Source organism: Pleurodeles waltl, chromosome 3_1 (assembly GCF_031143425.1).
Source record: "Pleurodeles waltl isolate 20211129_DDA chromosome 3_1, aPleWal1.hap1.20221129, whole genome shotgun sequence".
NCBI lineage: Eukaryota > Metazoa > Chordata > Amphibia > Caudata > Salamandridae > Pleurodeles > Pleurodeles waltl.
Window position 1 is genome coordinate 149,379,996 of NC_090440.1, and position 12,634 is coordinate 149,392,629.

Below are 12,634 nucleotides of genomic sequence, written 5' to 3' on the forward strand. Positions count from 1 at the left end.
GAGCATTCTGGGAGCATTATACTTAGCCTCATAGCCTAAACTTTTCAAACATGTGTATACACATTTTTTTTTTTTTTGTACTGGACCCAACGTCAGTAGTGAAGTGTGACCTTAAAACATTTATTTACAGCACTCACCCTAATAATGAAGGCTTTCAAATAATGAACCATAAATACAAGTTCGAACAGCATTATCTTTCGGCAACACATTACCTCAACTGCAGAGAGTTCCACTCTCTGTAAACAGGCAGCCAAAGGGTTTGTGCTGCAGGGGGTTGGGCCTACTTGTTCCAAGGACAAAGTAAACAAACAAACTTGTTGCCCTTGACCCCAAACAAGATGTCCCGGGCGTCGGCATAGGAATTCCACATCCCTGCAGTATAAGGCAGGTGTTCCTGGGGAAATGTGGATCTGGAATAAAGTGTGCCTAATAGGTGGCACTATGCATGAGTTCCAGCTGCATACACGTCAGCATCTGCAGCAAGTGTTGAGGTGCAGCAGCAAGGTGTATGTTCTGGTAACTTTCTACTTTTACTGCATTGTGAGTGCACTTAGTACAAAGAGACACAAACACACTGAGATCAGATTAGGACTTCCTGTGCATGTGTTGAACAAACAGTCAAACATATGGTGATGGGTAGTTCAAGAATGGGCTTAAGGGATATTAGAACATTAGAATGTTCGGATCTCCATTGCAGACAATGGAGTGCTTCGGGCTTTTACTGGCTGGTAAAAGCCCGGAGCGTCAACATTCCAATGTTATCTTTTTTCACAGCAATAGCTGTGAACAAAGCCTCACGGAGCCCGAGATGATTTTAATCTTCTCTGGCTTCGTGAGGAATTTAGTTTTTTTCATAGAACATTCTGCCCTCTAGTGACTGAATGTTCTAATAGCCTTAGAACCCGCTATAGTGGTCTCTACTGGCCATTAAAGGCCCTCTCCCTTGTTAAAGGTCCTCGCCATTGGTTCGAGCCTTTAACGCGGGCCTTTAATGGCCGGTAGAACATGCTACGGCAGTTTCCAAGGCTATATTAGAACGCTGGAATGTTGAGAGCTCCATTGAAGACAATGGAGTGCTCCAGGCTTCTAATGGCTGGTAAAGGCCCGGACCTCCAACATTCTAATGTTTTTGTTCACAGATGCTGCTGTGAACAAAAGCCTCAGGGGGCCCGAGGGGATTTCAATCTCCTCGGGCTGCATGAGGCCTTTGTTTTATTTATTAGAACATTCTGACCTTTATTGGAAGAATTTTCTAATAGCCTTATAGCCCTCTGTAGCTGAGCTACATCGTCATTAAAGTCCCGATCCCTTGTTGAAGCCCGAGCCAAAATGGCCAGTATAGCCTGCTATGGCGGACTATAAGGCTACAATGAATGTTACTTTTGGTGATGAGTGGGGCAAAAAAATACACTGACAGGGCAATACATGCAAATTTAAAATGCATTTCACTAACCAAGGTGCATTGTTTTGGATTCTATTGTAACATATAAATAGCACTTCAGAACCTAAGAGAGGTCCAAAGCACTTCCAGAAAGCCAGTGGAAGTAGCACTGATTAAGACATCATAGAATTTATGTTCAGACGTCTTTGTGTACCAGATTTTCATAGCAAATTGTTTAATTTCTTAGGCATACTAGGTTTCACCAGCAGTAGATGTCAAGGTCGGATTGGGAAGGTGGGCAGTCGGGCACAGAGCGATGGACTGGTGCATGACGGTTGTTTCTGGGCTGTTTTTTATGCTGTGTGGTGAATGATATTTGTGCACTTTTTGGCTTTACCAAAGACCCGTCTGGCAGCCTCAAGCCTGCTGTAATATAGGGCTGACTTGTACTCAAGGGAAGGAGCTGGAGAACACAGGTTCCTCCTCTAAACAAGCATTTGCAATGCAATGGGTATCACGTTTGCTCGAGTTAGAGCTATTAGCATTGTAAATTCCTAAATTGACTTTTCTTGCCATATAAATCGAAAATGAAAAGTAAAAAAGTTGAAAAAAGTAAGCCGATTCAAAGCGCCACGGCCGCCATGAACGCGAAGGAGCGATACAAAAGGAAAAAGAAGTTTGCTCGCAGTCAAACGTATCGGCAAAAGTGCAATTATCCATGTAACAGGGTTGGTGTGTGGACCTATATCTGATCCCAATCAGAACCTGGTAGATGTCCATGTTTGACTGGGTTTTCAAAATGCAGGTGGTATGTATGTGAGTGATCGCCAACTAGCCAAAAAGCAATAGACTGTACAGTGTCAAAGACAAACATAATATCAGCAAGTGATAGGAGAGGTGGCTGGTTTTAGGGTGGTTAATCAATGTGATGCAGTGTTCTTTAAAGAGGTGAGTTTCAACTCTTTCCTAAACTGGAGCAGCATTGAAGCTGTCCTGATGGATACCGGGATGCTGTTCCAGATCCTGGGTGCATAGATGGAAAAGACCTGCTCCCTTGTTCTTTCTTTTTCACACTTCATAGTCTGCACTCCGAGAGTGTCCTAGTTGTGAGTGACCTACATAATTTTGCACTCTTTTACAAAACCTATTCAGAAGGAAAGCAACTCCCTACCTCTTCTCTCCATGACATCAGAAAGTTGTCACAATAAATGTAGCTATATCTAATGCTCGCCGCTTCGACGGAGGCTGCTTCGAGTATGGCTTTTCAACTGTAATGCAGCATTGGATAAAATATTTCAGAGTTATAGAACAGAAGGTGTTACAATAGTAAAATGTGAATTCACACCTGGAATTGGACCTTGCAGTAGAAGATCTGTAGAAACTGAAAATGTAACAAGCATACATGCCAACTTTTGGAAAGTAGAAGAAGATAGATTTTAAAAAATAATGGGGTTATATATTTTTCCATTGACTAGTGTGGAAGTGGGAACAATTTTGGACTGGAGAAAGCTTAATTAAAGCCATTTTGACTTTAAAATAGTGGGTCTTGGGCCTGAAATTGTGTCTGTTGGCATAACTCACATATAGGGTTGCCATGTGGCGGGGATCTTCAATCACCATTGGTATTTTAATGTCCCGACTGGGCCAAAAATAAGGGAAATCACTGAAAACCTGTATTTTAGCATTCATCTGTACATACTTCAAACAGAAAATACAAATAGAAAGCACTTTTAAATGCGTTCTAGAGGTGAGCTAACGACCCTGACTAATAACTGAAGTCAACAAAGGCTAACCAATCGACCCTGACTAATAATTCAGGTCAAGAAAGGCGAAAAGTCATGTTATAAATTAATTCATACGATTGTTTAAAGTGCTATTTAATATCACGTCCTGGCCTTGGCAAATTCTTAAAGGAACAACAAGTGGCCGGTATTTTTTATTTTTTGGATAGATGGCAACTCTACTCGCAAGGTAAGAGAGCATACCTGTAAATTCTCCCTAGTTAGCACGTGCCACCCTCTTAAAAGATGTACAGAATTCATCGCTCAATTGCTCCAACCACAAGGTGGCCGCCGCGTCTCGCGCTGGAATAGCCTATTCTTCCCGCGTAGTCTCTCGAAGTGGTGTGCGCGCGCTGTGCTCCCAACGGGCGCATGCGCACACGCCCCTCTCCCCAGCCGAGCAGCGCGCATGCGTTAGGGAGCTGCACAGCTGCGGGACTGGAGCGCTAACGGGAGGGAGAGACCCTGAACGGAGACGGGGGCGTCCAGGGTCTGAGCCGCGGGTGACGGTAAGTACCGAGCACATGCTCTGGTCCCACAACCTGTACCACCCTGAACACGCAGCCTGGTAACTGTTCGTGATTCTGTGCCTATACCTTTTACACTAGCCATCAGCCTGCCCACTGACCATAAGCCGGGACACACGCCCTGCACACTAAACCTGTGCACGTTTTGCCCATGCACACTGCCTGCACACACCCCTGCAAGAGATCTCTTGCTGGCTGCTCGATGTGTGAGTCTGTGGACAGGCAGCCAGCCTTCAAACTGATTGTGCACATGCAGCCTGCTCATTCATCTCGAACCTCTGCACATAGCTTGCACGCTGAGCACGAGCCTGTCCTGTGAACCACCACAATAACCCCGTTTACACATTTTCACGTTGACCCCCTTGCAGAGAGACCGGGCTTGTGCTCGCCCCCAGCCTGTTGGCACAACCTTCACCCTGAGGAACTGCATAAATCCTGCATGCCGACTCCTCTGCACAGAATCCACACACTGCCTTCTTGTAAACTGAGTCCATGAACGTAGCCTGGCTCTCTTACCCCGTGCACACAGCCTGCAAAATGTCCACGAGGGTGCCTACAGAGGCACAACCAGTGGACACTGTTCATGAGCTGTGCACAGAGCCAGTGCACTGCCCACTAACGGCACAGTAATTGTCTCAGGCACGTTCTGCTAAATCTGAGCACGGGAACCCCCGATAAGGATGTATCCATCCAGTGCCCACAGATCCCCTATACAATCACATGCAGACATGTACCATATGCACGTGTACCAACTCCTCACTCACCTTCTTTTCTCTCCCACACACATTAGCACTTTCTCTTTGCACTGTGTACATGACAACAGCTAACACATAAACGCGGAATATGCCCAGTCTTAACGGGACCTTTACGTGTGTACCTCACGTAAAGACTGCGAGCCGGAAACGCCCCTCGTCAAATGGTCATCCTGTGTACATGTCCATGTATCAGCAGCAGCCCTGAGGTAACTGTCATACAGTGACACTCCGTGTGCAGTGTCTTCTTACATGTTCAACTGGTATAGCATGTAGTACATGGAACCATTTTGTGATATGACCATCCTGTGCACTATAAAGACCGTACGTTCCATGTGAAAAGACACAGTGAACCACTGTACGCGTGCCTCGGTAATATTTAGTGATCATTTACATGTGGTATGTATACACCAGCCCGGTGTAAAGAGAACACATGAATATGTTCTAGGGTTTACATGTGCCCACGTACAGACGGCAACCTTATAAGCACGTGCCCATGAATACGCATGCACGATGTACATTATTCTGTGCCCGTTGAGTCCGCTATGGAAGTGTTCACTTTGCCCTCCGTCGAGACAGTGGCCTTATGTACACAGTTCTCATGTAGCCAATGACAGACTGTATTCTGTTGCAGCAATTATATAGCGCTTACTTACCCCTATGTGGGGCGCCGAAGCTCTTGCCTACATGCGTAGCATGGAACACTGTGTAGGGTATGCGGTTGGGAATGTGTTGCCTTTGCGTTGATCCTGTGAGGGCAGTGTTCCCATGTCGTGCACGATGACCCCCAAGGTGCAGTTACTGTTTTATGGGACAAAGCGCTTAGAAGTAGTGAAATGAAGAAGTGTGAAAGAGAGCTGTGAAGTTTTTGGTTTTCAAAAAGCTGATAGCCTTTAAAGCTCAGCAGGTCCATTTGTGTTATTTCTTATGATTATAGTTGGTTACCTCACTGGGTTGTCCATTTTGAGATATTTTATTTAAGATGTATGGCGTAGGTTGGGGAAAGAGATGTACTAGTATGGACTTTGTCAATAACTTACCATATCTGATTGTTGTGAGTCATCAAGAAGCTGTCGTAGCATGTAGCTTGTTGGGACCCACAGTGGTGGACTAAGCAAAAGTCCTATGTTGGCGAGCTGCATTGGGCAGATGGCTTCCGTTATCCAATGGCTGATCAGTTGGTGATGGGTTGTTTACTCATGCGGACTGGCATAGTGCTGGATGATGGGCTTGACCCGTAGCAGTTGTATCTTATGTGAGTGTAAGAGTGTTAAGCAGCGTTAGGGAATTATGCAACCTGTATGAACTACAAGAGACTGCCGGCTGATGTGTGTTATGTTATTAGTATGGGTTAGGAGGGTTATATATTGTATTGCATTTTAATTGTATTTATATAGTGTGTGCTACCCCTATTGAGATGTTGAAGTGCTTTGCACCATGTAGCACGCTGTTCTGGAACCCCAAGGTTAGTGGTGGCATTTTATTTTGAAATAAATTTGTATAGCGCTGCATTGCCTTTAGTATGGTCTAGCAATACTGTTTTGTTTAGGAACCTTCACACCCTGATTATCCAAGGATTCCTTCAGAGAATGGGGAATGTTTTATGTTTCAGGAGGATTAGGTCTAGCGTGTGTGTGGTTAATATCGTGTTTATATTGGTAATCTTTTTTTTTTTTATTTATTTTTTTACCATTACTGGTACGTGCCATCTGAGGAATTGCTATTTCCATTGCCTGGCTTGATTTACGTGCATAAGTTAACTGAGGTTATATGTCTTCTTGGTGCCCACAGTACACCTTTGAACTGGATTAGCAGAAGGGGGTTGGGTAAGTGTTGTTTTAGTGTGTTACTTGTTGCCTTGCACAGGTGTGTTGTGCATTGTTTATGAAATACTGAATGCTGTTTTGAGATCAGTGGGGACCAACTATGAGGTGCCTCTGCATATGGGCTACCATCACACTGTGTGCGTAAGCCACTTGTTGGAATAGTGTCTGTGTACTAGAGCTGTAGATAGACACCAAAATGCCCTTGTATTCATGTGCCCCGTGTGAAGCTAGGCACCTTCCTTGCCACGCCCCCTGTGTAGACTGACCCTGTGACTGTGTAGAGGCAGGGAGTGTGTGCCTGGGCTCCTTGTGGAGACCGTGACTCTAGTTGCTTGCTTCCTCTGTGTGGAAACATTGAAAATGTGTTCAAAATGTAGACAGTGACCCCCATGCACACACCGTCCATTTAAGGTCACTGAGAAGTACGTCCGTATGCCCCACATCAACTCTCAACCCATGAACACCCGTATTTGGTGCACATCTGAGTGAGTTAAGTGAGAACGTACCTTCAGTGAACAATGTTAGGCTTGAGATTGTTACCATTTCCATATTGGCGATGCCATCTCTCTGTCCACGTTGTATAAACCATCCTCTCTATCGGTGGTGGACATTGTGGTATCCAACTTGTCACACTGTGCGGGGAGGTTTGCATGCCGTCCCAGTAGACATCTGTTCCAATGTGATGCTTCCGAAATACTTCTGAGTCAGGCAAAAGGTCGTATAAGGCCCAAAGTATACAGTACATCATAAGAGGAAAAAAAAGGCAACCACTGACTGGCTTGAATACCGTGTACCTTCGTAATGAGCTGTGTTTGTTTTCTTCATTGCAGCACGTCTCTGAAATATTTGACCACCGGGCTTGTCTTTAATGTGCATTGGAGTCATAAACGCCCCCAACCTCCTCCCCCCCCCCCCCCACCCCAGCTAGGGCTTCTGCCCCCACTCCGTTTGCGGGTTGAGATTTTAGTTTGTATGCTAAAAATGTATTTAATGTTGTATCTATGAGCTCACATAAAAATACTCACACAGTGCACGCATTTGACGCGTTGTGAGTACTGTTTTATGTATTTTAGTTCTGAACTGTTAGTACGTATTAATTTTGGCATCAGAAACTCTCCATCCATGGCAAGGCTATATCAAGCACGAATAAACTGAAAGATCCACCCGTGTAATTCGTAGTAATGAAAAAATATTTGCGAGAATCTTTGATGTGTAGGCACAAGCTCCTAGCACACGTTTTTTTCCCCATGAAATCTGAAAACTGATAATTGAAATATATATAAATTGTTCTTCCTCATCCGTGCCTCTATATAGATTTTGTTTCATAATGGGTACATCGATTGTCCTCTTACAACTAAAGTGTAATTAGATTTAGCTGCAAATATTGAGCCAGCCATTGTTATTTATATATATTTTATGCAGATGTGGGACTTATCTCCATTTCCATTTCTTTTCCATTAATTTCTTCTTTGCGTCATTGTTGTCAGGTAATAGTTTATCAGCACTAGATGATTATTATAAATATAATCACCCTGAAAAGTTGCACCCCTTTCATATTTGTTTGTTCAGAAAAGATTATCCATCTCCAGGTCAGTCTGATAAATACGTTTTTGTATGGCAGTTGTGATATTCTTTTTTTAGCCATCAAAACAAATACATCTATGTAATGAATTGCCTTCTGAATCTTTCTGCTGATTGACTAATACTTGCCCGCAACATGGACCACACAAACTCTTGTTTTGTGAAGTGAGACTTCAGGTAGCGTTGGATTGGACGGACATTCTGTGCTTTGCCTTGTTTCCTTGGTAATCTCACATCTTGACAGATGGAGAATTCTCACACATCTTGAGAGGCAAACTGGTCAAGGACATTACAGGACGCGTCTTATTTGGCTGTAGGTATTGCGTTATTAGTACACTTATGTAAAACAGCTGATTTAATTGGTTGTATAGCACTATTGTTCTTTTAGCGCTAGCTGGTATTATCACTGCTGCAGCACTACATGCAGTGAGTGATCTTGTCATCTACTGTTGGTGTGAGGTCTGACTTTGTGTCTTCGGAACGGCCTTGGTGATTGTTCGGTGACGAGTATGTTAAGGTCATTACACCCATCGTGGCCTTTCCCACCGTTCGCCAGGTTATTGACACATCCAGCCCTCTTTAGAAAGTAGTTGCCCGTTTCCATGGGTACCACTTATTGGAAAGAGTTGTAACAGTGTTGCCACTAGACCCCATCTTTAGCCTTTTCTCCAGTCGTCCAGCGGTCCTACACATCCCCTGCAAGGCCCCCCAAGTGCCCAGAGGGAGACTGCGCGCGGCGGCGGGGAGTGTCGTGTTGTTATGGCTCATACGGTGCATCTGTAACCCCCCTCCGCTCTTCCACGAACAATGGACTTCCCGTGGCCGGCTCACGTGGAGGGCCTGGAACCGGAACCGAAGTGCTGGCTCAGCACTCTGGGCCCTGCGCGAGCCAAGGCTTGGCTCAGATGTGCAACTCCACTATCATCTTGCTGAAGCGTGGTATGGTCCTAGTGGGAGGGCGTTTGCAGTGAAGCTTGTTATCGCTCGCTTCAAGTTTCGCCTCATCGGTTCATAGTAGTGCTTTCTTGTTTTTTCTCTCATAGTTATGTGTAGATATATTTACTATAATTACACAATATTAGAGAGTGGTGGTACACATAGGCTTAAAAACATACAGCCTGTCTTTGTGACTGTGATCACATGCATTGACGTTAGCTCAAATGTGTTATTTCGACTCGTTTCTGATGTTAATATTTCAAGGTTTTATGGACTCTTCATGTTGTAACGTTGCCATTTTTATCCTCCTCACGCCACAACTCTCTTCCTTCTTTTCCCCTTCCACCAGTGGTGTGAATTTTCTCGTGTGTCATTTGGCTTGTGCCAAAAATATGAGGCAAAACCACATTGGTGAGAATGCAGGTTCAGTGTAACCCCCCCCGACAGGAAGGCACTGTTTATCTTTTCAGTATCTTTTGCTACACAGATAAAGAAGGGAAGCCAACTCTCTCCTACTTGCCCTGTATGCCACAATTTTTTTTAAAGAACACAAATATATATATTATACGCATATACATATATACAGACACACATATATTTCTCAAGACAACCATGCCCTCCTTGGGCGTGTGGCCGCCGCTCTGGAAAATTCGGTGGTGCAAGTCCACGGCAGGGCAAGCGGTAATTCATCAAAACACTCCCCGTCCCGCATTCCAGGCAAGGAGCGGACCGCACTCGAGGACAGCTGCTCATAAATCTTTTATTCACAAGTCGGTGAAACAATGCCTAACGCGTTTTGGTCACCAGGACCTTGATCACAGGCTCATAATTTCGTAGTCCATCTTTAGTGTTTATATACCACCCACCAATACGGAAAAGCACTGTATTTTTACGTTTCAAACCATTTTTTAAATCTAGTTTCAGTTCCCCTAAATTCCATAACCTCAATGCCCATCACATTTATACTCAACTTTTAACTTAATTACTGCAAAACACACTTTACAAACAAAATATCCCATTCTAATGCATGATGGTACTCATAGTTCACTCGACCGCCTATTGGTAAACTGACCCATTATTTTTAAAAACTTGAATACTGATAACCTAATCCTTATCTCCTGAACCATGCATCTTTTGGATCCCATGTAGGGCTAGCTCCCGTGTAGCCATTTTCATGTTACATGCACCTATCCACAGGGCCGCTCACAAAGTACGTGGTCCTGTTATGGTTTGAGGTACATGAGGTTTACCGCTACTCCAAACCCTGCGGTCTCGACCACATATATGTATCTTGACATAGGTACCATTGATTTGGGCAACAACATGTGTTAGTTGCAGCAGTTAGAAACATTGAGCACTATATACAAATTGTAAGAAATACATGATAAAGATTCCTACAAAAGGCAAATAAAATGTAACTAGTCACCCTCTCAAGTTGTATCATACTGTGCAACCCTCCATTGCGAACAGTAGCCCTCCATCGCATCGAGCAAGGAAGGTTCGATCAGCATCTACCAGGTCATGGTGAGGGCGTTGCTGAGGGAGATGGAGTGGTCGAGAGATGTATCACGTTGTAAGCTACAATCCTCCAGCAATCAAGTCTATTGCGGGACGCCCGGCAGGCGGTTTACTTGTTTTGGTTATAACCACTCAATCTTATTCAATTATGCCCCTTTATTTGGATTCCCCATATATCCTAGCCCTGATTTTCACAAGGAGGAATCTGCAGCCCCTCTTGCTTATGAATATGTAGAATAGGATCAGTAGCCATAGGCAGGAATCCAGGGTGCTCCAACTGCTGGCCTAAGTTGCAGAGTAGTGTTTGTACCCATTATGTGCTTATAGTTGGGGACTTTAATCTTGCCTTCGAGGTGAGTAGTTTGGCTAGCAATTTATATATAGAGATGAGAATTGGATGTGGGGTATTCCAGATGTTGGCCCCTCTAAAAAGCAGTCCCAGTCAAGAGCAGCTATGCAAGTTGTGGACCTTACAATCATTTATGGTATACAGGCTTGTAATGGGCCCTCACCATCAGACAAACTTCTTGCGCTGACTTCAGGGGCGGTCTTTATCGCAGCCAAATTGATTACTTCCTCCTGGATGTAAGATTATGGAGCAAGATGGTCGATATGCGTGTAGTAGAGAGAGAAGAGCGTGACCACAACTCCTTGTCATTAAAGTTGAGTTTCAATGACCGTTCCATGCCCTGCACCTGTGGACCATGCAGATGGACAGTTGGTAGCCACAAACAACAGGAGGAATCTGAAGTGGGAAACAGGAACCTCCTCTCCGAAGGGTCCTCTAATCAACTTTGGCTACTCATATGGAGAGTATATATATCAAAAAGGGGGGATAATGATTAGATCCATGCTGAACATCATATGTTGTTCTCTAAGCTGAGGAGTGTCTTGACTAGAGGGATTGGGGGGTGTACAAAGCAGCCAAAGGAATGGTTTAATGACTAGTGCAAAATGGCAGAGGCACACCTCTTGCTAGCTTTAAAAAGGGGGGATATTCAAAGGGTCTGTAGGGTGAACTATTTGGCGAGCCTCAAAGCAGCAAAAGCAGCTTGGGTGGAGGACATGGGCTGATTTGCTAGTCTCTGCTGTGAATAAGGACCAGTAGAAGTTCTGGTCTATACTTAGTAGAAGCAAATGATGGGTAGGATATTCAGCAGAATCATCTATTTTGCCCTTCAAGTGGGTTGCATATTTTAAGAGCTTGTATGCCTTCAAACCTGCACCCGAGGGACCTTACAGGATTGACAATATGCACAGTGCGAAGAGTCGGGCCCATCCTACGAACATGTTCTTCCTTTTAGGAAACTGAACGTGCGCTGGCCTTGTTTAAACATGGGAAAGCCCTGGGGCTTGACAAAATTCCTGCTGATGTCTTTAAAGCTGATGCTGGGGTGTGGGTGCATTACATCAATGTGGTTTCAAATGCCATTGCGTCAGGAGGAGCAATCCCTCCATCTTGGAAAGGGGTTGCAATTGTCTCAATTTATATTAAAAAAAGGGGGACCCTGGAGTGCCCTCTCTTTATCACCCTATTTAAGAGCGAGCCCATATGTAGCACTTTCTAAAGGCTAAGGATCCAATATTCCCCCAGAATGCTGGCTCGACTTTTTTAGGAACACTTATTCCTATGAGAACAATCTAAGGGTGGTTGGGAGCAACCATTTTCCTACCTTACGGTTGGAAATTACTTTCTCCCTAGAAGATGTAGATGCAATGATTGCAGAAGGTCCATCTAGGAAGGCTCCAGGATCAGATGGGGTGCCAATGGACTATCTCTGGGCTCCCATCTTTACTAGCGTCCTTAATGCTGCTGCCTGCAAGGGCATACCTGCCTCCTGGCAATTGGATTGTATTGTATTCCAGTTTTTAAAAAATGCATCAAAAAGTATCCTAGATGCTGCAGGCTGATATCTGTATTAGACTCGGTTGTTAGGATTCTAGGCCGAGTTATACTCCATAGAATTGAAAACTAGGCCCAAGATAATGATATACTTAGCTTCACACAATGTGGTTTTCGGGAGGGCATGGGAACCCAAGAGCAATGCTTAAACCTCATCATCAGGAAATATACTATTGCCAAGTAGGGAACTCTTTATTTAGCATTCATGGATCTCAGCAGTGCCTTTGACCAGGAAAATCGTCCCAAACTTTGGCACATACTGGTGGGATTGGGTTTGCCTCACCTGATCATTGATTTCTCAACAGTTCTTCATGAGCAGGTCAACGCATCAGTAAGATACGGACTGAAGGGTGAATGCACTGATTCTTTCTCCCCAAAGGGGTGTGAGGCAAGGATGCGTATTGGCACCAATTCTATACATCAGTGGTT

The 12,634-nt window shown here is 44.4% G+C and overlaps 1 protein-coding gene across 6 annotated transcripts in view; it reads left to right on the forward strand.

The window, feature by feature from the left end:
- Window positions 1-3,556: 3,556 nt before the first annotated feature.
- The window catches only part of TLN2 (talin 2), a 1,094,076-nt gene continuing 1,084,998 nt past the window's right edge, over window positions 3,557-12,634 (forward strand). For 4 of the 6 annotated variants that reach the window (XM_069221980.1, XM_069221983.1, XM_069221981.1 and 1 more), the window contains exon 1: window positions 3,560-3,671. The gene's annotated coding sequence lies outside the window, so the exon portion shown is untranslated. Of the gene's footprint in view, window positions 3,672-12,634 lie in introns of all 6 variants that reach the window. The other 2 variants (XM_069221982.1, XM_069221985.1) reach the window with 1 other exon arrangement.